General features: G+C 40.6%; 1 long non-coding RNA gene across 1 annotated transcript in view; it reads right to left on the reverse strand.

The window, feature by feature from the left end:
• Positions 1 to 25703, reverse strand: part of LOC108697747 — a 70453-nt gene that overhangs the window by 44493 nt on the left and 257 nt on the right. The gene's annotated exons all lie outside the window — the stretch shown is intronic.

Genomic DNA, 25703 nt, shown 5'->3' on the forward strand with positions numbered 1-25703 from the left:
TGTTCTTAGATCTACCAGGCAGCTGTTATCTTGTGTTAGGGAGCTGTTATCTGGTTACCTTCCCATTGTTCTTTTGTTTGGCTGCTGGGGGGGAAAGGGAAGGTGTGATATCACTCCAACTTGCAGTACAGCAGTAAAGAGTGATTGAAGTTTATCAGAGCACAAAACAAACTGTGTCCGGAGGGGGGTGGGGCTGCATGGCTTACACCTGGGCCCAACGCAGCGTTACTGAGGCTGCCAGTCCACATAGGGGCTTCCAACCAGCAAATCACAACACTTATTTGGCACCCCCAGGTAGCTTTTCATTTCTTTTTAGATTTGGAAGTGGCTCACATGTATTAAAGGAATGGGACCCTCATCCTAAAGTGTGCCTTTTGTGTGAGATGGATGGCCTGCCATCTTATCAATGTCTATGCTATCTACAACTGCTATTTAATTACTTAAAAAAACTATATTGCTGCAATGAAAATCTAGTTGAGCTCAATCAGTTAGTTTTTGGAAGAAACAAGTTAATGATGTATTACCTAAACAGAAGCTGATCTTGATGCCATTTGGCGAGTATGGCTAAATGCCTAACCTCTGTAAAAAGCTTGCCATGCACAGCCTCCTTTCTTTTTTTCTCTTTTTATGTTATCATGAACAAAACGTCAATAAAAAATGATAAAAACATTTGGTGCAACATGCAGAGTGCCACCCTCTTAGCCTTAATGGAGCCCTGTACTTAATACCTGCCATAAGCACATTGTGTTGGTAGTGTTCTCTACTTGTGCATCCAAGGGGAAGTTGACGTTGTTTCCAAAATAAAAAGAGATTCTCTAGGAACAAAAGAATCAACTACATTTGTGATTGTGAATATGCACTTATTGTGCCTTTCCTCACTATTGTTGCTGTTGAACCTTTTCTACAGAATGTCTTAAATTTTGCACATATCATTCTGGCCTTAGGGGTAGAGAACCAACAATCATGGCATTTATTAGCCAAAGTAATTAAGTCAATAAGTCAAAATTTACAAAATGATATGCAAAATGCAAGTATTTGCCCTCCATTTTGCCTGTGATTGATGCGACAATCTTTGGGACAGGGTACAAAACATGGTGTTTTGTACCTATTTTCTTTACTTAGTAAAAGACACCCTATGAGGATATGGTAAAAACTAGTGATGAGCGAAAAATGTACAGATTCGCCAGCAAAATTTTTGCAAAACTGTGTAACAAATTTGCCACATGCTTTGTTTCGCTTTGCTCGACAACACAAAAGCAGCCCCAAAGCAGAAACAAATGGCCATAGACTCTAATATAGTTTGCTACAAAAATGACACGCAGCAAAAAAATATTCACAACAAAAGATTCACAAATTTTTCGTAAATTGTCGGGTAAGCAAAATGGGAGAGATTCGCTCATCACTAGCAGAAACATAGACATAATTTGCCTTGCACAAAAGATCAATAAACATTGACTGGTCTACTGCAGTTACAAATTAATATTAAAAAAGCTTAATTTTATCACATAAATAGTCGATAAAATTGAGAGAAAATCAGATTTTTTTGCCGAATTGCTCCATTTTTTAGGACTTTTCACAAAAAGCCAGAATTTTTCAGATTTTTGGCCTAAATCCAGCGCAGACCCCAGAAACTTCCAAATAGGATAGGGGCCTCTCCAATTGACTTATATACAACCACGACAGGTCTGAGATGGCAGATTTTTGAATTCTGACTTTTTGGCATTATAAAAATTCTCTAACAATTTGAATTTTTTTTCCACTAAAAGTTCTGTTATTAAGGCAAACTTTACATCATCCCAGAATCTTGTGTCTGCGCCAGAATAGGGTACCTAACGTCCATGGCCTTGCAAGGCTACACAGTTATAAACAGTAGGCAGACAGGGGACATTACCATTATATTAAAATCAACTATGTATGTATATTTTTATTTGTATGGCGCTCCTTAAGGGCAAAGCACTATACAGCACAATAATAAATTAGAAGTAACAAACAAGTGGTCATTGAAATAAAAAGTAACAATAAGTGCATTATTAAAACTACAATTCACGTAAATATAAAATAAAATTATAATACTGATTAAGTGCTCAGTGTCAAGGAGACAAAAGGTTGGAGGACCCTACCCCGTAGGGCTTAAAGTCTAATATTTACCCAAATGTAGTGCAAAAAAACAGAGTGACTTCCTGAACTTGCTCAGTTTTTCTGCACTTAATTGCGTGAGTTTGCTGCAAGTAACTGGTTCCACAGTGTAATGGTTTTCTAAGGATTCTAGGAGTCCTTCAGGCAGGGACTGATTATGCTCACTGGAGACAAGGGATGATAAAGGAGCAGGATCAAGAACAGGGTGATGTGGGCAAAGAATCAAGGTCAAGCAGGATAGGGACAGTGAGAGCAAAGAGAACAGAACTGGAACAGAGCAGGTGGAGACCCACTGACTGAATGGAGCAGAACAGAGATTGGAACAGAACTGCAACAGGACTGGAACAAGGGAAGGACTATGAACATGGAAAGAAGCAGGAACAGAACAAGACCAGGAAAAGAACAGGTTATGGTGCAAGATAACAGCAAGAGCTGATATAGGGCAGAGTCAACCAAGCAATAAAGCTGGCCATATGTAAAGATTTTTAAAAGATCTTTTCGTTATCATGACACCACGATTATCTTGAAACAATCATTAAAATGTACAATTTGTCCATCAACTAAAAAGACCATTCAAGTGATATTGCCAGGAAAACTGAGGCTAGCTGCCTGCTTGGCCCTGCAAACATAGATAGATTGCACTGGGGGCGATACATTTTTTTTTAACCTGGCTGATAAATGTCGGACGAAAAAATTGTAAGATGCGTGATCGTTCGATTCCCACTAACTTCACGATAATTTGACGGATTGCTCAGACTGCGCTGAAATCCATCGTTCACCAACGAAAAATCTTTGCATCTATGGGGACCTTATGGCTGCGTTCCCTGCCCAGATGTGATGATAAGCAACCAACAACCAGGATGTCCCAGGTTCAAGCTCCAGCAGAGCCTCACACACAGTTTTTTCCCATGTTGTATCATATAAATATATTGAGTATCTTGTAAATATTAATAAAAAATATTTGTAAAATGTTTTCTTACAAAAGAAAAAGGGTAGCAAGCTGTAGTACTGGGAAGTAGTTGTTAGACACTATCAGATAAAGTTAAACATTTAAGGCCAATTTTAAGAATGTTCTTAGTACAACATGGCACCGAAAAATACTTCACTGATGAGTTCATTAAATGTGGCTAGATAAATAAATTATAGTAAGGTGATTACGTTGCTAATCAAGTGGCCTCTGTTCCATGTAATGTAAGCAAAGTGGTGGCAATAAGTTACACAATCACTGATCAATAGTTACTCTGCACAGCTTCATGGTCATCTACTGTAACTGCACCATTCAATAGAGTGTTCTACTTGTAGATCTTCTGTTCTCCTACATTTTTCTTGGTGGGAAGGCAATGGGACAGTTTATAATCTAACAGTTGACATAGAGCCTTATTTATAAAGCATCAAAATGGTACTTCACTTATTTTGCCCCAAAGAAGTTATTTTTCTATCTTCCATTGGTAAATAGGATTTCACCAGTCTAGTGAAATTCCACAATCTACCCAAAGAAAGCATCTACTGCCTCTGCAAGCACCAAGGGAGGCACTTTTTTTCTTTAGTACCAACATCCAGTCATAGTGGCCCGTTTTATGTTTTGAATTTGCACTGTAGAAAGGCAAAAATGGAACAATAGAAGAATGAGGTCCCCACCCTGCCTGGGGCCACATTTGATCTTAATCACTCTCTTCCTTGCTCTAACTCAGTTATCCCCAACCAGTAGCTCATGAGTAACATGTTGCTCTCCAACCTCTTGGATGTTGCTCACAGTGGCCTCAAAGCAGGTGCTTATTTTTGAAATCCAGTTGTATAAAAACAAGGTCAGACTGGGATGTCTGGGGCCCACCGGGGCTGCTGCCTGGGGCCCCCCACCCCAGTCGCAAGTGCCACTACCACCCATCGCAAGTTGAAACACCCCCCCAGCACATACCTTATGCATGCCGGGTTTGTATGCGCCAGCTCGGGCACTGGGAGGTGCTAGGCAAGAGTGCCACACTTCCTGTATAAGTTTCCAGCAGCGGACCTGGGTCGGCAGGGGCCCAAGAGGGCTGGGGCCCACTAGGTTTTTGCCCGGTGTCCCGTTGGCCCAGTCCGACGCTGTATTAAAACCAGGTGCACTGCCAAACAGAGCCTCAATGTAGGTTTGCAATCTACATAGGGGCTACCAAATGGCCAATCAGAGCACTTATTTGGCACCCCGAGAACATTTTTCATGCTTGTGTTGCTCCCCAACTCTTTTTTCTTCTGAATGTTGCTCACGGTTTCAAAAGGTTGGGGATCCCTGCTCTAACCCATCAATATTACCAAGTTGCTGAGGCAGTAATTATTGTTTGACAAAGTGCTGTTAGTTTCTGATTTCTCTGTATGCTAACATTTCACCTTAGGTGTTTGCCAATATACAGTATTTGTTCCTTTCCCCTGAAGAATAACAATGACGGGGGTTGTTTATCCTCACAGTAAGTTTTGCTCAGCATGTCACAGTTATTAAGGATAAACAAATTGTGTAATCACTCTGGAGTCAATGGAAATGTAATTCTCTTGCACTGATGCCAGCATAGGGAAACAGACTTTTATAAACATGTTCATGAATTTAGATGAGAAGCTTTAGTTCTCAGACTAAACAACTGTATAATATACCCTTTTTAGAGAACTCCAGGCTGTATGCTTCCATTGGAAGAAGAAGAAATGCAAATGAGTTTGTGAGTCGTGTTGAGTTTAGAAAAAATTGATTAAAGAACAACCAAAACCAGAAAAAGAATTAGGCTTGAAATAGTGTATACTATGTTTAGGGTAAACTCCAACCCAGTGATATAGCATTAAGTACTACTATATGGTTTAAATGCTAAATAAACCCAATAGGATTGTTTTGCCTCCAAAAATGGTTAATTATATCTTAGTTGGGATCAAGTACAAGGTACTGTTTTATTATTACAGAGAAAAAGGAAATCATTTCTTAATATTGTAATAATTTGATTAAGATGTAGTGGATTGGAGATGGCCCTTAATTCGGAGCTTTCTGGCTAAAGTGTTTCTGAATAACAGATCCCATACCTATATATCATTGTATTAAAGACTCCCAAGAGTAGGGATGTAGCGAACTGTTCGCCGGCGAACTAGTTCGCGCGAACTTCGACTGTTCGCGTCCGCCGCAAGTTCGCGAACGTCGCGCGACGTTCGCCAATAGGCGTTCGCGTCAAAATCGTTCGACCATTCGATCGCTAAAATCGAACGATTTTCGTTCGATTCGAACGAAAATCGTTCGATCGAACGATTAAAATCCTTCGATCGTTCGAATCGAACGATTTTCGGATGTTCGAAGTTCGCGAACAGTTCGCGAACTGTTCGCATTTTTTGCCGGTGTTCGCGAACGGCGTTCGCGAACACATACTCGGCGGTTCGCTACATCCCTACCCAAGAGGTCTGTGGCCATAAAAAAAGTGTAAGGCAGCAAGCAAGTGCATTTATACAAGTGCATTTATACACAGCACCCAGGGGTGATTTTTAATAAACCCTTGTCATTCTCAGCAAGATGTAAGTACATAATGGTTTATAATACACAAATAAAAAGTTTTGGAGACAGTGGGGCTCATTTATAAACTTGCGCAGTGCAGGATGGTTTGCACTGTGAATATATTTGACCTGCTCATGGTTATATTTATAAAGCTGGATAAGAGCAGTATATGTAATGTGCAAACAGAATTGTGAATTTTTTTTCGCACTGGGAATGTCCATCAGAGCTTTTTAAATATGGCAAAAATCACAAATTGGGAATATCTATGCCCACACTCTGCAACTGAGTTACGCCACGACTTGGTGATGATGATGGAAAAAATATTCACAAAACAGTTTTGCAAATTGCAAATTTAAATGACTGCCAATGCTATTTTCATGCACAACAACCTCGCACAGCGGGCGCACTCACGCAAACACCCGTCTCATTTGCAAGCTATTAGCAAACATTTCTGCTCAATGTGAATTCACAAAAAAAATGGAAAGACAGGCACAGCAGTGCAATATCTTAGCGCTCAAGAAAAAACATGGGAAATATAACGATGCACTGTTACTTTATAACTGACCCCTTGTAATTTTAGCCAACAGTAAATACCTAATAATAAAGTGGCAGGCAGTTAAGAGATATGTTTTTATTATTTGTATTGCGTTCCCTAGCTGTTGTGCAGTCAGTATGGGGAGAACTGATCTGACAAAGATACAGAGAAAAAGAACAGTTTCCAAATCAGCTGTTACGTTCATATTCTGTGCTGGGAGAGCTAAGAATGACATTTTTATACAGTAAGTGCATGTAGTAGTTATAGGGTTATTTATTCATGCAGGTACAATTGATTTCAGCAGGCAGATGGGGGTTGTTAAATTATGCATCTTTCATTTAGTTTTCCACAAGTTTCTCTTATTTTGTATTTTCTTAAAGTCAGTATTCGTGAAACCCACAGGCATCTGCACTGACAATGCATAAGAGTAAATAGCCCGACACACAGCAGGTATGGCTGTTCTACTACAGTGTGGTTCATACATAAGTGCTGTGTGACTGTGCAGGTGCCACTGCATATGATAAGTGTTTAGAATAATGGCACACAACGTGACTGTCCATATGATTTGTAGCTACATGGATCTCAATTCCCCTCCCCTATACACTTTGAATGTAAATCGCCTGGTTTAGTAGGTACCGTTATCCACAAAGATACACTCAACAGTGTAAAATCTAAAATTGTAAGACACAAAGTAAAGATGCAAGTAGGACATATTTATCACGTTAGTAGGTTTTTCACAGGCCTGGCTAGTAAATGACCAGCTAAATTCATGGCCAGTTTTGGAGTAACTACCATACAGCAGACCCTGAAATTGGGGAAAGGGGGCCCAGGTTGACAATGGGGCAGACCAATGTCAGACTGGGTGTAGGGTTGCCACCTTTTCTGGAAAAGAATACCAGCCTTTCTATTAGGGATGCACTGAATCCAGGATTCGGTTCGGGATTCGGCCAGGATTCCACCTTTTTTAGCAGGATTTGTATCCTTCTGCCAGGCTGAACTGAATCCTAATTGGCATATGCAAATTAGGAGTTGGGAAGGGAATTCGCAGGACTTTTTCGCAAAACAAGGAAGTAAAAAATGTTTTCCCCTTACCACCCCTAATTTGCATTTGCAAATTAGTATTCGGATTATGTTCGGTATTCGGCTGAATCTTTCTCGAAGGCTTCGGGGGTTTGGCCGAATCCAAAATAGTGGATTCATGCATCCCTACTTCCTATATATTTATCTTTTTTTCCAGATGGCAACCCTAACTGGGGGTTTGGGGTCCACAATCCTCATCCCCTTGATGAATTTCGCTCCTCCAACTCCCTTTTGGGTACCTCCTCTCAGGTCCGGACTGAGAATTAAAATAGGCCCTGGAATTTCAGGTACACAGAGGCCCAAACAGCCCCCACCAGCCCACTAAATGGTGACTTTCTATGGCACCTTATAGCAGCCCCTCTGACATTTGCCAGAACCCACAGATTGCCGGGCCTGGGCTCCTCTCTCTCTCTAGGTATCCTAGTTAGTGGAGGGGGGGTGGAAGCTGACCCCCAGACTTCTAATCTGTGGCCCCTAGTTAATAAGGTTAATAAACCAATAAAGTAGCAGGAAATTGCAGGAAAATCTATTAGTAACGATAAAATGTTTCCAAGAAGAAAGTGGATCAAAAAAAGCTTAAAATCAGCTTGGTATGAGCGGAATATTATACGCCTAGCATTCGTGAATTGAATACAAGCAATTGGAGGTTAGGAAACTGTCCGACACTGAGCAGGTGACAGATAGTGAGATTGACCTTAATGCTATTGGTGTCACTGCAACACAGACAGACGGCGAGAGATAAAACCAAATCTTATAAATGAGTGAGGAAGGGGATGGCGTGAGCCTTAGGAAATAGGGCGACAACTGGAAGAATTGGCTGGGAAAATCCAATTTCCAAGCTGAAAATGGATTCTTCTTTTGATTAAACTCTTCAGCCCACTGCTGGGAAGCTTTACTCACACCTTGTCATGTTTCCTAGAAATGTATTAGTGGAAAAGTTTAATTACATTAGTTGCTAAAATGAGACATTTAAAAAAAAATCTAAAATGTCAAGAAAAAGGGTAGCAATTCAACGTCATCAGGACACACAAGCCCTCTGCTATGGATAGCGCTGTCAGTATACAGAGCAAACTCAGGCCACGGTGCTTGTAAGGACATGAAGAATTCATTGATGTAGTAGCAAATTAGTACTGATTACAGCATAATGTATGTACACCTGTCTTACGTATTCACACATCCTTATAAGGATGGGCCTTGGAATATTTGCCCTTGCTTTATATAGATACTTGGGGGGTGCATAGCCAGCCCCACTGGAATACTCTCTCTCTCTCTTTGGGGGCAGATTTACTAAAGATCGAAGTGGCTAATGCTAGCGACTTTTCACCAGCGTTGCCACCCGTAGTGACAAATCCAATTTACTAATAGGCGCAGGTGCCAATTCGCTAGTGAAACAGACCGTCGATAGCAGTTATTCACCCTCTACCGCCAGGCAACTTTTCACTCTGGCGAATGGATGTTACTCCACAAATTCACCAAAACGCCGATTTTACTGAACGTTACCACTTTTGCCAGACAAACTTTTTTTGGGTAACCAGATTTTTTCCACACATTTCCTAACATATGGAACATTCGTTTTACAGTGGGCTCATGTGTAGGGCATTATATTAACTCTCTTGCCTTTATTAAGGTTCCCTGGACATTTGTAATATGAACCGGTAACTTAAACCATTTGCAGCAACATTTATAATAAAGACGTCCATACAACTTTAAATTCCCCGTCCTATGCAAATTCACTGCATGATCACTAGCGAATTTTCGTTAGGCACAAATGAATGCTAGCGCATCTTCGCTATGACATGCTCGCACAGCCGAAGTAACACTAGTGAAAAGTCGCCATCGGTCGACGCCCGGGACGAAACTTCGCATTTTAGTGTATTTGCATATTCATATCATATTTTCGCATGGCGAAGTGGTGCAATGGGTGTGAAGCTGATGCTGGTGAAAATTCGCCCGTTAGTGAGTCTGCCCCTTTCTCTCTTCCCTGGACTCAAAATGCTTTACAGCAAAGAAAGCATTATAGGCGCACAGGATCACAAGGAATGAAACCAGGGTCTTTAGCATGAGATCCCACAGACACATCTGTTTGTCACACCCTGCATTGACTCAGACTGGATGACCTACTGTCTTCTATGGAGTTTACTTGTCACTGCTCTATCTGAACAGACAGATGGGCTCTTAGTCTATGCTGTGGTCAACTATAGTTTCTAGGTAGGTATAGTGATTTCACCTTTGGTCAGTTTGGCCACAGGTGCTCAGAGTTCACCATTTAACAAAAGGTTATCTGGCCTCTCCCCCCCACTACCTTGCCTTTTAAGTTTTAATCTCCTCCCCTCTGATACCTACCCTGAGCCAAGGGGAGTGGGTTGAAAACAACCAACTAGAGAGACCCTCAGCAACAACTAACCCCAAGAACAATAGGTTTCACCATTATGAGTTGCCACCTGGCCGGTAATCTGATCCCAGCCTCCCTCCAATCCACCCTCAACCCACCTTCTTTCTTCCCTTTTTAGCTACAATACCTACCAAATCATCTCATGATTCCAAGCTCCACATCTTGGCAACTCCCCCTCATTGTCACAGTTCCGCCCCGTGACATCACTTATCTACCCATTTATGTCACAACCCGCCCCCTTACCTGCCCTAGCCAGTAAAGCAGTGGCAACCCTATTTGCCATCAGTGTGGCTATAAAGACCCATGCCTTCCACTTACAAATATCCCATTCAGGTCAGGCTCGCTTACTTACTTACCCACTATGGTTATAAATTCTCTACTGGCTCCTTCCCTGCTATACTTTTGGCTCCCTTGCTTGCCCCTATGGGAGTTGCTGGATTTTCGTGAGGTAAAAAACTTGGTGGAACCCAAGTAGCTGAGGGCTAGGCCGGAGACCAAAGGTGGCTATTATAGGCAGAAGAGCAGGCAGAGACCAGAATCCTTGCCACTTCCCCTGTGGTTTTGCCATACGTGAAATTGTTGGACTAACACAGCCAGGGGTCATTTATCATGTTTAAGGCAATTCAGGTTTCTCTTAAATGATCTCCAGCTTCTCTCTCCTGACTTCAAAAGCAGTAACAATGTTAGCATTTTATATCACAGAGAAGTCATAGTAACCAAAAGCCCTGAATGAAATCCCCAGTGAAAATTGTGATTTATTGAGAGAGTACTAAACATGATGAACAAATAGGCCCAGCAAGCAACCATGGCCCTCTGTCTCCTGTCCCACATGCTGCGAGATACATATTTATTTGTGTTCAATGCAAATTGTATCATACAAGCGTTTATAAAGGAGCCACTGACAGAATTAAATATTTTCTTACTAACCTTTAACCTATTCTCAGGAATTTAACTGGAAAGATTTATCATATGAGAAGATAAATATGAAGGGATTTAATTAAATGATAAGGCAAAGTAACAAATGTATGGGGCCAACTGATATTTCATTGCTACTGTCTAAGTCCCTTCAAGTTTTATGGTTTCAGTGGTGAGTAGAGGAAGACCTTGGTACAGTTGTCTTGGAACTTTACGCAGCACAGAGATGGGATAAGCCAACAGGCGCAAAGTTTATCTAGAGAATATCCAGGAAAAGGCAGGATGGTGTCTGCATACCAATGTAGTCTGCTGTTTATTTGCTTTTCTTATCTCAGGAAATTACAAAACAAAAGCTTGTGCTTGCTATATGAATACAGTAGAACCCCCATTTTACGTTTTTCTGGGTACATGGGGCAGGGTCGCTACTATAATGAGGCGGCCTGAGAATCTTGCCTCAGGCAGCAAAAATTGGGTCAACACAAGGGGCGACAGTTGAACCACTGTTATATCTGCAAAGTACACTACGAAATGAAGTTTGGGAGTTGCGAAAAAGAAAAAAAAAGGTGCTTGTCCAATATTAGCGTTTGCAGATTTGCGCCTTCAGTGGCCTCCTGCCGCCCTCGCTTGTTTGGCTGCTTGAGAGAGAAGAAAGCCAATCGGAGAGCTGCTCGGTGAATCTGCATGCGTACGTCATCTGTTCCCGACGCTACCCACACAGCAATCTCATGAATTCTTCACCAGGGAATTGGTGATCTACAGTTACACGGAAATCTTCCTCCTGTTGGCAGGTTTTATTTAGCAGCGACCATATCTTTAGGTACAGAATTTATCTAGAGATACTGGTTGGGGAATAATTTTATACTTGCTACCTGTTATTTCTCTATTGTGTCAAAACCCAAATAAGTATAAAAGTCATCACTTGCCCATATATTGTGTCTATATACAAATGTACAAAAGTACTACTAATGTTTTGTATAATATTACCAAAATAAAATGTTGGCTTTTGTTTTTTTTTTCTACAAACGAATTAATAAATAATTGTAGCTTAAGTTAAATAAAATACACACGTCCTCTGGTCCATCCATGAAGTTCAACCTTTTTATGTCAATAAAGTCAACCCTAACTGCTAGTTGACCCATAATTGAAAACCCTCTCTTCAATCAGATGAAAGACAGGTGAAAATGCACCTTTAAATAACTTTTAGTTTGATGTAGAGTGATATTCTAAGACAATTTGCAATTGGTTTTAATTTTTTATTATTTGTAGTTTTTGAGTTATTTTATTCAGCAGCTCTCTAGTTTGCAATTTCAACAATCTGGTTGCTAGGGTCCAAATTACCCTAGAAACCATGCACTGATATAAATAAGAGACTGGACTATGAATAGGAAAGGTCTGAATAGAAAGATGAGTAATAAAAAGTAGCAATAACAAAACATAAGTAGTCTTACAGAGCATTTGTTTTAGATGGGGTCAGTGAGTCCATTTTGAAAGATGGAAAGAGTCAGAAGAATAAAGCAAATAATTTAAAGACTACAAAAATGAAAAAATAAGGCCAATGGAAAAGTTGCTTTGAATTAGCCATTCTACAATGTAATCAAAGTTAACTTAAAGGTGAACTACCCCTTTAATTTCAGAATTTGGAGTATCTGAAAATATTAGAAAAAATTTAGAAGGTCGCCCCAACACGAAACGCAGAAAATCAGCAAGAGACATTGAACAATGGGTCAGCAGGAATATGGCACCAGAACCGGCACCTTGTGGATAAGCAGTTGTCATAACACAATAGAAGGAGAGACACTGTAGTATGTGGACACCTACCTGTCCAGCATTTACTCTATTGCTCTTCTGAGAATGCTTTCCACTAGATGTTGGATGTTGCTGATGGGATTTGCTCCTACTCATATGTAAGTTGTGCATTTATGAGGTTCAGAAATGGCTTACATTTGGTGGGTTCTTTTACTAAAATCCAAATTTTTCTGACTGATTAATAAAAAAATCAGACCAAACTAGAATCTATGATTTACTCTTATTTATCATAAAAAAAACCACAAGAAAACCGGGTTGTCAAAAACGATGAATTTTTTGGATTGTTGCACGAAAACTGCAACTTTTTCGGATTGTTGCTCGGGAATTCCGCACTTTTCGGATTTGACAAACGATTTTTTTGTGAAATCATCAGAAAAGCCCAAAATATTTGTATTATCGTATGAAACCCAGCGCAGACAATAATATCTTAAGATACGACCTCTGGCATATACAGGACCTTGACAGGTTGAAGATAGAGTATTTTCAGATTCTGACTATTTGCTGCCTCGGGGTTTAATAAATTTTGAAAAAATGTAAGTTTTTTTTTACACTGAAAATTCAGATTTTAGTATAGTGTTTCGCATTTGGACTTAATAAATAACCCCCTCGGTGTAACAATTCAACCGATATGTGTTTAGTTGGGCTGAGATGAGAAATCTGTGCAGACCAATCGTTTCTTCCACTCCCATTTCACCAAATTTATTCTGTATGGACCTGATTTTTGTGCATGGGGGCAATATTGTGTTGGAATAGGAAAGGGCCTTCCCAAATTAGGAAGGACTGAACTGTCAAAATTGTATAATGTAGTGGCTCCTCTGTCAATTACAGGTGTGGCTTATAGAGACAATTCCAATAATTACAAGGGGTGTCCGACTTCATATTAATACCCTTAGTTTTGGGATGGGATGTTGGACTGGCAGGTGTCCACATACTTTTGGTAATATAGTGTACCACCATAAGAAATGCTGATGCAAGGGGTTGTGGTTTCAATAACTTATTTATATAAAAGGAAGATTTTCTGCAAAGCAGCTGAAAGCAGAAGCAACTTCTCTGATCTTCATTATCCAACTGTGACGACACACAAAATAAACGTTCTTATGCAGAAGCCGAAGTGAGCACGCAAACGCACAGGGAAATGCTAATTATCCGAAGAACTGAAAGTCCAACACAGGCAGGTGGCTGATAATACCAGGATCGGATGCAGCTCTCTAAATATTCCAACACGTTAAACTCTTTCTGGTGCCTCGGCAAACACCGGCCATATGTGTTGCTCGGCAACCGCAAAAATTTTAGCTGAGAAGATGCAACATTTAAAGAACAAAGAGTTTTAATTATTTATAATGTTGTTTTTAATGAAAGCTGTGCTGTAATTTCCAGTTAGTGTTTTTTTTCCCCCTTCGGTGCATTCCACAGATAGTTTTATTCTACCTGAAGTTAGAATTGGCAAAAGCCAAATTAGAATTCCAAGCAGGATTTGCACTGGTACCCGCCTCCTTGTTGAACTGTAATTAAATTGATGTGTTTTACATCTAGTTCTCAATCAGTCCCTCGGAGAGATGCCGTAAATATCAACAGTACTTTTAAAGCATACACACATTCAATTAAATTGCCTTTCAGCCATGTAATATGTTTCAATAGTTGCAAGATAAAAAGGTGAGGTTATTGTACAATACCAGTGCTAGGAGCGATAATAAAATAACAATATTTTGTGTGCCCCCTCTCCCCTAAGTTAAAACCCTAGGGGAGAGGGATTAATATCCTGGGCAACCACTTGAGGCAAATTGTGAACCTTGTTGCTTGGGTCATTATACGTCTTCCAAAATCTTTGGTCTATAACTCTGCATCTGCAGCCATGTCTGAGCCATTCCGATGTACCAATATACTGACACCCTCCAGGGTTTCCAACATTTGTTCTCCGTTGACACCCAGTTAATACCACCAATAAGCCAATAAAAGTGCATTTCTCACATAAGGCCCTGAACTATGTTTGTTGTGTGGGTTTCACCACACCCCAAAGCAGGACATATAAATAGTGGTGGAACTACTAGGGGTGCGATTGCACCAGGGTCCGCACCCCCTTGAGGCCTGTTGGAGCCTTGCACATGGCCAAATCTGTAACAAAGATTGTGTCTGGAGGGGGGCAGGGAGCCCGGTTGTACATCCTGCACCCGGGCCCCGCCAGCGGTAAGTACATTACTGCATATAAAGGGGTATTTATGGTTCAACCAGGCAGAAGTACAGGGGCACTAAGAGGCGCAAGAGCTTTTTTTTGTATTTTGCAAACTGCTCAAGAGCCCATAAATAACCCCATATAGTGTCAAAAATAATTACTTGCCATTGCAATTTTCCTGTATTTTTGAAGAAGGAATGTGCCTCTAAAAGTTGTTTTTTGAATCAATCAATCAATATATATATATATATATATATATATATATATATATATATATATATATATATATATATATTATATATATATATATATTGTTCCCAGAGTGGCAGAAGGGTTAAAGGATAAGAGTCATCCGAAAAGAAACAATGATTTGGATACAGGACAGTAGCAGGAGAGGGGGTGAGGTGCAATAATATATATTATTATAATATTATAGATATTTCTCTCTATACAGATATATAGAGTGAGGCAGAGTGTCATTAGCAATGGAGAGGTGAGTGTGGGGGTAACTCAGCAGAGTAAGAAGGGAAAGGGTAAAAGAGGAGAGTGAATAGAGTGAGGCCATGGATAGGAGGGGGATACAATGGAGCAGCAGGGCAAGGATCTGTCAGGGTTAATGTGCTTTGTTGCAAGTGCACTGAGAGAATGGTTGTAGGCAAAAACCACAGCCAACCTGTACCTTAAAGTAGAATAGGCATTGGGATGGTCCATTATTTGAAGGGGTGCTGACCATAAGATGTAAGTCTTTTATAAGCTTATTGCAGGCTTAATGGTAATTTTAAAAAATGGTTCATATGAAAAAAGAACAACACGATGCATATATATATATATATGTATATATATCTATATATATATATATATATATATATATATATATAGATATATATATATATATATATATATATATATATATATATATAGCAAATTTGAGTACAGTGCACACGGATAACCGAAAAAAGCAATGCCTGTGTGCTGGTTACATGTGTCAATAGTCATAGGCAAGAGAGAAAAACCGCACCAACAGGTCTTATACAAAATAGAAAACCTTTTATTCAACGTTTCGGCTCGACCGCTGGAGCCGTCTTCAGGAACAAAAAAGATTATATATATATATATATAATATATAATATATATATACACACACATATGGCAAGAGAATATCCTTTATTAAGTACAAGTCCATGCAGTGCCGGGTCGAGGCACAAGCGTCCAAAAGGTTTGTGCTCTGCACGAAAAAAAAGATTTGAGCAAGCATGAAAAAAAGATGTGCACACATGCGCGTAAAAGAAGGACGCATGTGTGTAAAAAGACGAGAAGGACACATGCGCGAAAAAGAAGAGAAGGACGCATGCACGCTTTAGGACTGAGAGAGTGCCGAGACAGGACTGGACTAGGGGGTAGAAGGCAGAGAAGGTACATGCCTGGTGCCACTCCAGCTTTGCGCCCTAGACACCTGCCTACTCTGCCTACCAATAGTTTGGCTTGGAGTCCATGGAGGGCCCCCGATTGCCACTGTGGACGGCCATGGGTGCACATTTCTTATGGTATGTTTCCTGGTATAATAACATTATGAAAATTAAGTTATAAATTACCCCCTCCATCTCTGAAAAAAAAGCCACCCGTGAATTCCAATTTTAAAATTTCTCAAACATTCGGATTTTTGTTTCAGCAACTGAGTTTCCAGCAGGATTAACCACGTATACATTATTTATGTGCATGAGGGATGTCAGTTTCATGTGCGAGTTGTCTGATGGAATTCGGAAGCCAGTAAATAATTTACAGCGGCAGGATTTACTGAGGGTATGAATGGAAAGGCTTTCCTTGTAGTATTCATTTGCTCACATGCCGGAGACGCATAAGAAAAGTTTTCCTCTTTTTAACATAACATACATTTTGTAATTCCATGGCGAGTTTCTAATATTTTTCCCTAGTAATTTTTAGTCTCATCATTTTTGCAGATCTATGTTGGCACACACAAAAGAAAAGGGAAGAAGATCTCCAAAGCGTGCAGCATAAATATGCAATGAACTGTCCTGGTCTTGCGAGGAAGGAAAGCCAGTTCTGGTTATCTCTGCTAGTGATGGGTGAATTTGTACCGTTTCGCTTCGTCACGAACTTCGCAAATTTCCTGTGAAATGGGCGCCGGCGTCCAGGGCCGGATTTAACGAAGCGGCGCCCCAAGGCCGCACAATCCATACCCCTGCTGCTTCCGGTGCGCCGCCCTGTGTCCGCAGGGTCCTAGCGCCGGCTTTGGCGCTCGCTGAGGCAGAATCGCTGGAGAGCATTAAGTACCCAGTGCTTAAAAGATGTGGCTGGGCGGCGTGCCGCCCTAAAAATTTTGCCGCCCTAGGCCCAGGCCTATGTGGCTTTGCCACAAATCTGGGCCTGCCGGCATCAATGGGCGTTTTGCTAATTTTTCGCCAGTACAGTGGGCGTCCATTAATCGTTGCCAACGTCAAAATTGCAGAAAATTTTTCTACGCCGGTGAATTTTTGCCAGCGAATTTTCTATGCAAATTTGCGAGTTGATTTTCCTGGCGGCAGAGAGTGCAAATTCACCACGATTTCGCACCTGGCGAATAAATTCGCCAATCACTAATCTCTGCCATTTGCCTCAGCTTTGTTAAATGCTTTTGGAGTTAACTTATTTCATATCTATCATATAAAGATTATTATTATTTATTCTGTAGACAGGGCTGGGTTTTCCTTACTTCATGGTGGAGTGTTTAGGGTGACAATCTTTTTCATGTTAGGGGTGTATGGTCAGCGTCTGATCCCTTGCCCAGTTGCAAGATGAGATGCATGCATGGTGTTCTTCTACCCACAACATACTATTTTTCCCCAGAATTCTAGCATTATTTAATGCGCGAAAGTTTGAACACATTTCTGTGGTTTTTATGCATTGTTATTTTGCTAATGAAGGTGAATTGTTCTTAAAGCTGCAAGTCACAGTTTCCCTAAGAGACCTGCTTATCTTAAATTGCTACAATTGTTTTCTGCTTATCTTAAATTGTTTCAAAAGAATCTAAGTGCACCTGCCACATATTCTGGGCTCTCTGCCAAAGTTTTAGAAACTTTGTATCTTTTTTCTGGCTATTCAGTGCAGGAGATCAAAGAAAAAGTCGGGACATTCCTGTAACAATCCAGGACTGTGGGTTGAGCTGTCAAAACCGGGACTGTCCAGCGAAAAATGGGACAGTTGGGAGGAATGGGATTGTCCAGTGTCAACAAGTGGTGCAAATAGCATCATTTTCATTTCAGCATTCTTGTAGCAACAAATAGAATGTTAGCATTCAATTCCATAGTTGTAAGTAAGCTGTGTATATACTGTAGGTGCAACATGCGGTGGATGTAAAACCTCCTCAATAAAGGGTTCCTTTACCCCAGTCCCTGTACATGGCACTTTTTGCAGAAACAATTGTTATTTTGATGCAAGGCACAAGGACAGAGGGATGTGTATGGATACAGATACTTTTCTTAAATAGCATTAGCATGAAATCTAAGGGACCATTCACTATGATCCGAGACAGACATAAAAAAGTGTGCACTTTCAAAGAGAACTTCTGTCTGGGGTCTAGCTGCACTCTGCACCTAGTGTAGGATATGGAATATGGCGAGAGTCATAAAGCACAGTGTTAGCTGGTATACGGCTGTCCTATACTCATAGCCTGCTATATGGCAGCTGGTAAGTACATGACACTTCATCTGAATGAAGTTAGGGATCAAGCAAGGGTCTGGAGAGGGGTTTCCATGTGCCCCTCCTCTGATGAAAAGAGAACTGATATATGCAGGCAGCACTCTATGAATTGGGGGATGCCTTTATCTGTCAATATTAAAGGAGAAGGAAAGCTACCGAAGCAGGTTATTGCCAATAGTTTAGCCACAATAGTGCAAGCTATAACACAATATTTATTCTGCAGAATGCTTTACCATACCTGAGTAAACAGCTATAGAAGCTCTCTCTATTTGTTTAGGATAGCAGCTGCCATATTAGCTTGGTGTGATATCACTTCCTGCATTTGTCTCTCCCTGCTCACTCATAGCTCTGGGCTCAGATTACATCAGGGAGGGAGAGGGAGAGGGAGAGAGAGAGGAGCAAACTGAGCATGCTCAAGCCCTAGACCTGGAGGTTTAAGCTGAAAACAGGTAGTCTGATACAGAAGCCCATGTGTACACAATAGAAGGAAAGAAATGTGGTGTTTCTTTTGACAGAGGACTCAGAGCAGCATTACTTTGATTCTTTACTGGTGTGTTTATATAGACCTTTAACTTAATTTTAGCCTTTCCTTCTCCTTTAAGAAAGTCTGGGAACTAGATTAACTTGCACATATATACATATATATATATATATATATATATATATATATATATATATAATATATATATATATATATATATATATATATATATATATATATATATATATATATATATTGGTGCAGAGTTTAAATGTTCCTGGCATGCCATACCCAAATACAGAATTAACGACACATTGTAACAAGGTATGAGAGCCCTGGGAGGAGTTAGTTTATTTACAGTATGCAGACCACAGCTGTACCCTAAAAATCCATATAGTGCAAACGCTAGAGCCCAACACTCTTCAGCATAAATGGTGTATTGGCAAGTATCTGTGCAATCCGCAAGCATCTTCAGCTGTCATGTACAAAATCTAAATGTGTATTTTGACGGAATCACTCAACGCTGATTTCAAACAGCCACTTCTCTGCCATCTAGTGTCCAAAAGAAAGAACACAATACAGTGCATGACAAAAATGCATTAGGAATAAAGCATACAAAGATGATAACAAAATATTAATCTGTGTAAAAGCTGAACTGAGAACAACAGGCTTTAAATCCAAAGTAACTGACTTTGAAATAGATCTCATGCCCTGTAGGGAAATGGGACGCAGGGAACTTTGTGGCTTGTGGGAAAACACAGACCATTTGGCTGACAAAATGCCTTGAAATGTGAAAAGGCTTGAGTTTGCTTGCTTCTAGCCAGTTAAACTTTGTAACTACACTAACCTGTAGAACTAACTACTTGTAACTTGTTAGTAACAGGAAATTTCCAGGTTTTAGGATTCAAAACTATTTCCAAGCAATTTATTTCGCACAGGGCGAGATATTTTCCATGAACGATAAAACCTCCTTGCTGTGTGACATTTCCCTATATTCTCCCACCACAACATTTAAGAAGTTCAGAATTATTGTCTCTGTGATTAAATTACAGCTAATTAATCTGCTGTGGAATGCTGGAAAATATAGTTCTCAACTCTGCAGGAACCCTGAAAATAATACTCAGTTTGAATCCTTGAATTTAGGCAGCAACAGGATTATTTTGTATTTGAGATGAGTTAATAACAATTGGACTCTGTGTTTAGTGAAAGAAGCTTTAGTATTTGGCAAGGAAGGTATTTCATACAAGTGCTCCTTGTATTTGGAATTCCATTCCTGAAACCCTCCGGAGAGAATCCTCCTTCAATATCTTTAGAATTAAACTCAAAGACTAACTCTGGGAGCACCTGGATCATCATCATCATTTATTTATATAGCGCTGTCAAGATACGCAGTGCTTTGATAACACCTGAACTGGGAACTGGCACTTATATGGCAGTGTCACAATACCTCCCAACATTCTGGAAAGGGAAAGAGGGACAAAAAAATTTGTTGCGCGGAACGCATCAACATTTTTGGACCACGCCCCTTTTTTGCGGCCACACCCCACAATTACCATGCCCATTTTACAAAGTTTGCCAGGTTATGAAAGTTTGAACACATTTCTGTCATTTTTCTGTTTTATTACAGTTTTACTAATGAAGGTGAATTGCCCTTTGAGTCTAACAAAACTGTTGCAAATGTATCTTAAGTATCTATTCTGGGCTCTCTGCCAAGAGCCAATTAAGTTAGGAACATTGTATCTTCCATTACAAACACAGGACTGCTGGTTGAGCTGTCTAAAGAGAGACTGTCCTGCTCAAAACGGGAGGAGTTGGGAGGTATGTGACCTTCCCTATAGGCTAACATTGAGGTTCGGTAGGTTTTAGGTGGCGAAATAGGAGGTCGAAGTTTTTTTTAAAGAGACAAATAGTCGAACGATTTTTAGTTCGAATCGTTCGATTTCGAAAGTTGAAGTCGAAATAGCCAATTCGATGGTCGAAGTAGCCAAAAAAATGCTTCGAAATTCGAAGTATTTTTTATTCTATTCCTTCACTCGAGCTAAGTAAATGTGCCCCTAAATGTTGGTGCAAATGCTTGAAGTTACCACTTTTTCTTACAAATGTCCAGGGAACCTTAATAAAGACAAGGGAGTTAATATAATGCCCTACAAATGAGCTCACTGTAAAATTAATGTTAAGAAATGTCTGAAGAAAACCGATTACCCCAAAAAAGTTTAAGTTAGGACTTTCGCAGGGAATCCCGCTTAAAAAAGGAAAGGTCGCCAGCGTTTTTGGAACTTGAATTCATTTTTGGCACACAGGATATGATGTAAGTGACAGAAGATTGAGGAAGATCTAACTATTTTTAAGCACTTCGCCTGGTCTGAGGTGGCGAAGTCAACTCTGGCGAAAGAGTTAAAGTTCAGTATAATCTGCACTTTAGTGAATTTGCGGAGTAGCGCCCATTCGCCGGAGCGAAAATTCGCCTGGCGATAGGGTCCAAAACTGCACTCTGGGACGCCTGTTAGTGAATTGGCGATATCCCCGCGGATGGCAACGCTAGTGAATTGTCGCTAGCGTTAGCCACTTCGTTCTTTAGTAAATCTGCCCCTAAATCTCCCAACCCAATGGCCTACAACAGAAGTGGTGGGCCCAACTAAACAAGCAAAGAGCTCCATGTTGTTGTTTTTTTTTATAATGTTACATGTTACATACTTGCACAATTTGCAACTAGTATCTATTTCAACTTTGTATCTTATCACTATATCCTATTTGTATTGCAACATTCTATGGGCAAGTGTGCTTATTCAGCAAGTCTTATAAATGTGGGGCAATACAATTAAATTTGTTTAATTTAATTGTGGTGGAGGAGTTTGCTGAAGGAGTGGTCCCTGTAGCGTGTAAATTGGTAAATGTAGATAAGGGGCTTGTTATGACTTGAGGCATAGGATGCATAGGCTGTTAATCAAAGTTATCGGTTATGCATACAGTATCTATTTGAAGGATTATTTCTTATTTTGGTCCCATGTTTAATTTTTTGTAGTCTGAACACTTGCACTTTATATACAGTATTTCTTTTATACCACTGGAATGTCACATTCTGTTGCATAAACAGAAAAGCATAAGGCTTTTATTAACCTTGTTTTCAGTAGCGCTTTACATATTGCATATTCATAATCTGGTTCTGACTTGAGAAGCTGTATAAAAAGAATATAAACTTTTAAAGAATTAAAAGAATTACGTCCAGACCTGGATTTACAAACCTGACGCCCTTAGTCTGGCAACACCCCTCACTCCCGTTTCACCCTCTTCCACATTCTCTTCACCTTTCCTTCCCCTTCCTCCTCCCATTTTAATCTCCTAAATCCGGGCCTGATTATGGAAATATTTATAGATATTTGTTTTTGCCTGGTACAGATTTGCAGATAAATTTGAATTTTAGCGACCATTTTTGTGACTCCATTTATTGATGCCAATTTTGCAATTTTGGAATTTTTCCATGGTTTTCCAAATTGTTCTGCAAAGCAAAACACAAAAGAAACTCAACATTTCTTTCCTTCTATTGTGTACACATGGGCTTCTGTATCAGACTTCCTGTTTTCAGCATAGACCTCCAGGGCTAGGGCTTGAGCATGCTCAGTTTGCTCCTCTCTACCGCTCCCCCTCCCTTTTCCTCCTCCCTCCTCTCCGCTATAATCTGAGCCCAGAGCTATGAGTGAGCAGAGAGAGAGACCCAGGCAGGAAGTGATGTCACAACAAACTAATATGGCAGCTGCTAGCCTAAACAAATAGAGAGCTTCTAGAGCTGTATGGTAAAGCATTCTGCAGAATAAATATAGGGGTATATTTAGAGTGAAGTTAATATTGAAGTTCCGCCACTAGAGTGAAATTCCGCCACTTCCCATTAATTTCTATGGGGTTTTTAAAGGCGTATTTATCAAAGGGTGAAATTTCACTTTCACCCATTGATAAATACGCCTTTCAAAATCCCATAGAAATGAATGGAGAGCTGCGGAATTTCACTCTAGTGGCGGAACTTCACTCTTTGATAAATTTACCCCCTAGTGTTCTAGCTTGCACTATTGTGGCTAATCTATTGGCAATAAATTGCCTCGGTAGCTTTCCTTCTCCGTTAACAAGACTGGAATGGAGTCATGCACATGGAAATTATTTTGGCTAGAGAATGCACACTTGTTTTTTTCTGGATATCATTAACATGTGTGCATTGACAGGCAAGGGGGGGGGTGTTAATCAGTTTTCTCTGGTAACGTCGGCTAGTGGAGAAAAGACGTAGGGGGAAATGTAACGAACGTGGTAAAAGCAAAAAAATTTACTCAAATAAGAATGAAAATTTTCTGCATAATATTGCTGCCTATAAATAAAGCAAATCATATAGTAAGTTAGGCTGAATAGGACACAGGCTTACTGAGTTCAACCCAAGAGTACAGACTGTTTGGCCTGTAAAACATCAAAGCGATTTCAGCTTTGCTTTTATCGATTCTTTACAAGTGGCTTTTCTATGAATCTGTCCAAAAAGAACTTTGTTTCGGTGTATTTTTCATGCATTTTGTACCCAATGCACCGAGCACTGTAATAAAGATAAACTTTGTATTTTTCTGACATGTGCAAAGAGCCAGAATTTTGTCACTCACCCAAATGACTCAGGTCAATTTGCATACGGCTGGTAATTTAAAGTTGTATGCAGGTCTTTATTATAAATGTTGGTGCAAATGCTTGAAGTTACCTCTTTCCTCTTACAAATGTCCAGGGAACCTCAATAAAGACAAGAGAGTTAATATAATGCCCTACACATGAGCCCACTGTAAAATGAATGTTCCATAAGTTATTAAATGTGTGGAGAAAACTGGTTAGCCAAAAAAAGTAAGTTAGGACTTTTTCAGCCAATCCTGCTTCAAAAGAGGAAAAGTCGCCAGCGTTTTTTGGAACTTTAATGCATTTTCGGCTCACAGGATTTGATGTAAGTGACAGAAGATTGAGGAAGATCTAGCTACTAGTGATGGGCGAATTTATTCGCCAGGCGCGAATTCGCGGCGAATTTGCGCGATTCGCGGGAAAAAATTCGCCGGCGTCAAAAAAACGGGCGCCGGCGTCAAAAACGGGCGCCGGCGTCGGAAAAACGGGCGCCGGCGTCAAAAACGGGCGCCGGCGTCAAAAACGAGACGCCGGTGCCGTTTCGCAAATTTTTCGCCGTTTTGCGAATTTCGCGCGAAATTCGCAAATTTTTCGGCGAAGCGAAACGGCGCAAATTCGCCCATCACTACTAGCTACTTTTAAGCACGTTGCCTGGTCTGAGGTATTGAAGTCCACTCTGGTGACAAGGTAACGTTCACTAAAATCTGCACTTTATTGAATTTGCGGAGTAACGACCTTTCGGCAGAGGGAAAAGCAGACTGGCAATAGAGTGTGAACGAACGCTAGCGACGGTCTCTTTCACTAGCGAATTGGCACCTGCTCCTGTTATAATTGGCGATGTCAATGGCGAATTCTCACTAGCGTTAGCCACTTCATCCTTTTGTGAATCTGCCCCCTGGTCTTTTCTACTTTCTTAGCACAATTAGTGTTAATTTGTGTTAAACAGCGGTCCTAGAGTTCTAGTACCAGCTGGATACATACAGTAAAGCCTCCATTTTACATACCCATGCAGTATGATAGGATGAGATGCCGCCTAGTGATACTTCCCATTGGTGTAAATGAGTAACATCCCCTGTGATTCTCAAACTGTGGGACTGTTCTGAGTTTGTGTTTCACCGCGTTTGATTTGGTGCAACATGCTGCATTTTCTTGTGCTTGATGCTCATACAGAAACCAGTAGTATACAGGCTTGCATTTGGAAAGGAACTGATAAAAAACACACCTAGCTGTATTTAAAAAAATGCATATAAACACAATATATGCACTTTAAAAATGGGACAGTTGGGAAGTATGCAAAAGTATCTTAGCTTAGCAAAATGTTCAGATAAATGTTTCATATACCCCTTTTTATATTCCTTAGGGCTCTTACATGCAGGCGTTTGTTTGGGAGCGCAGGAGTAGACGCACTGAATTATTGTCAATGGGGCTGTACTCACACAGAGACATGTAAGCGCCAAACGCAGGTTGGGACACAGCATGTTGCATTTTACCTGTGTTCGGTGCATACATGCGTCTGTGAGAGTACAGCCCCATTAGCAATAATTCAGTGCGTCTACTCCTGCGCTCCCCTGCGGCTGAATGGAAGAAGGCATAATGCAGGGGAGCGCACAAACAAACGCCCATGTGCAGTGTCGGACTGGGTGGGACATCTGGGCCCCAGGCTCTTGTGGGCCCCGCTGGCCCAGATCCGTTTCCCAGTCGCGCGTGACCCCTCTTTGTCAGGGGTTGCGGCAAAATCTAAATTTCACACGTGTGCATTAGCGTTGTGCAGCGCGCATGAGCCCTAACGTGGCGCTGCACTCGTGCACACTGACGTGCATACAAATACCGGCACCAGAGTGCAGAAGCGGCAGGGTGTGTCGGAGGGGGGCCCAGGGCCAGTAGCTCCGGTGGGCCCCAAGTCCCCAGTCCGACCCTGCCCGTGTGTAAGAGCCCTTATATGTTCCCCTAATCTGGACTTTAACTTTCTCGTAGTATTTTGTCGTCTCATTTTCTGTGCTTCAAATAATGTTCATGGTCACTTAATCTGTGCGCTTCACTTTTCTCCCACTCACTAATTACTGCACCTGTTTTATATTGGCTGCTTTTGGTGCCAAATCTGTTTGGTTAGGGTTTAAATGTTTGTGTTTCATTTCAGTCTGTTGGTTTGTCCTTGAGGAAGACCACTGTTTAAGCTCAAAACTTATTTCTTTGTATTAAGTCCCAGTGAATGTTCTTTATTTTATTTGACCAGCACCTGGGAAGTTAACTAAATTTTTGCAGGGGTGTGCTCCTCTCGAGTATATATAACACGCACGCACTTTTTTTCTGTAAAATAAAACAGTACCTTTACCGCTGCACTTTATATAACCGAACATATTGTTA

Source organism: Xenopus laevis, chromosome 7S (assembly GCF_017654675.1).
Source record: "Xenopus laevis strain J_2021 chromosome 7S, Xenopus_laevis_v10.1, whole genome shotgun sequence".
NCBI lineage: Eukaryota > Metazoa > Chordata > Amphibia > Anura > Pipidae > Xenopus > Xenopus laevis.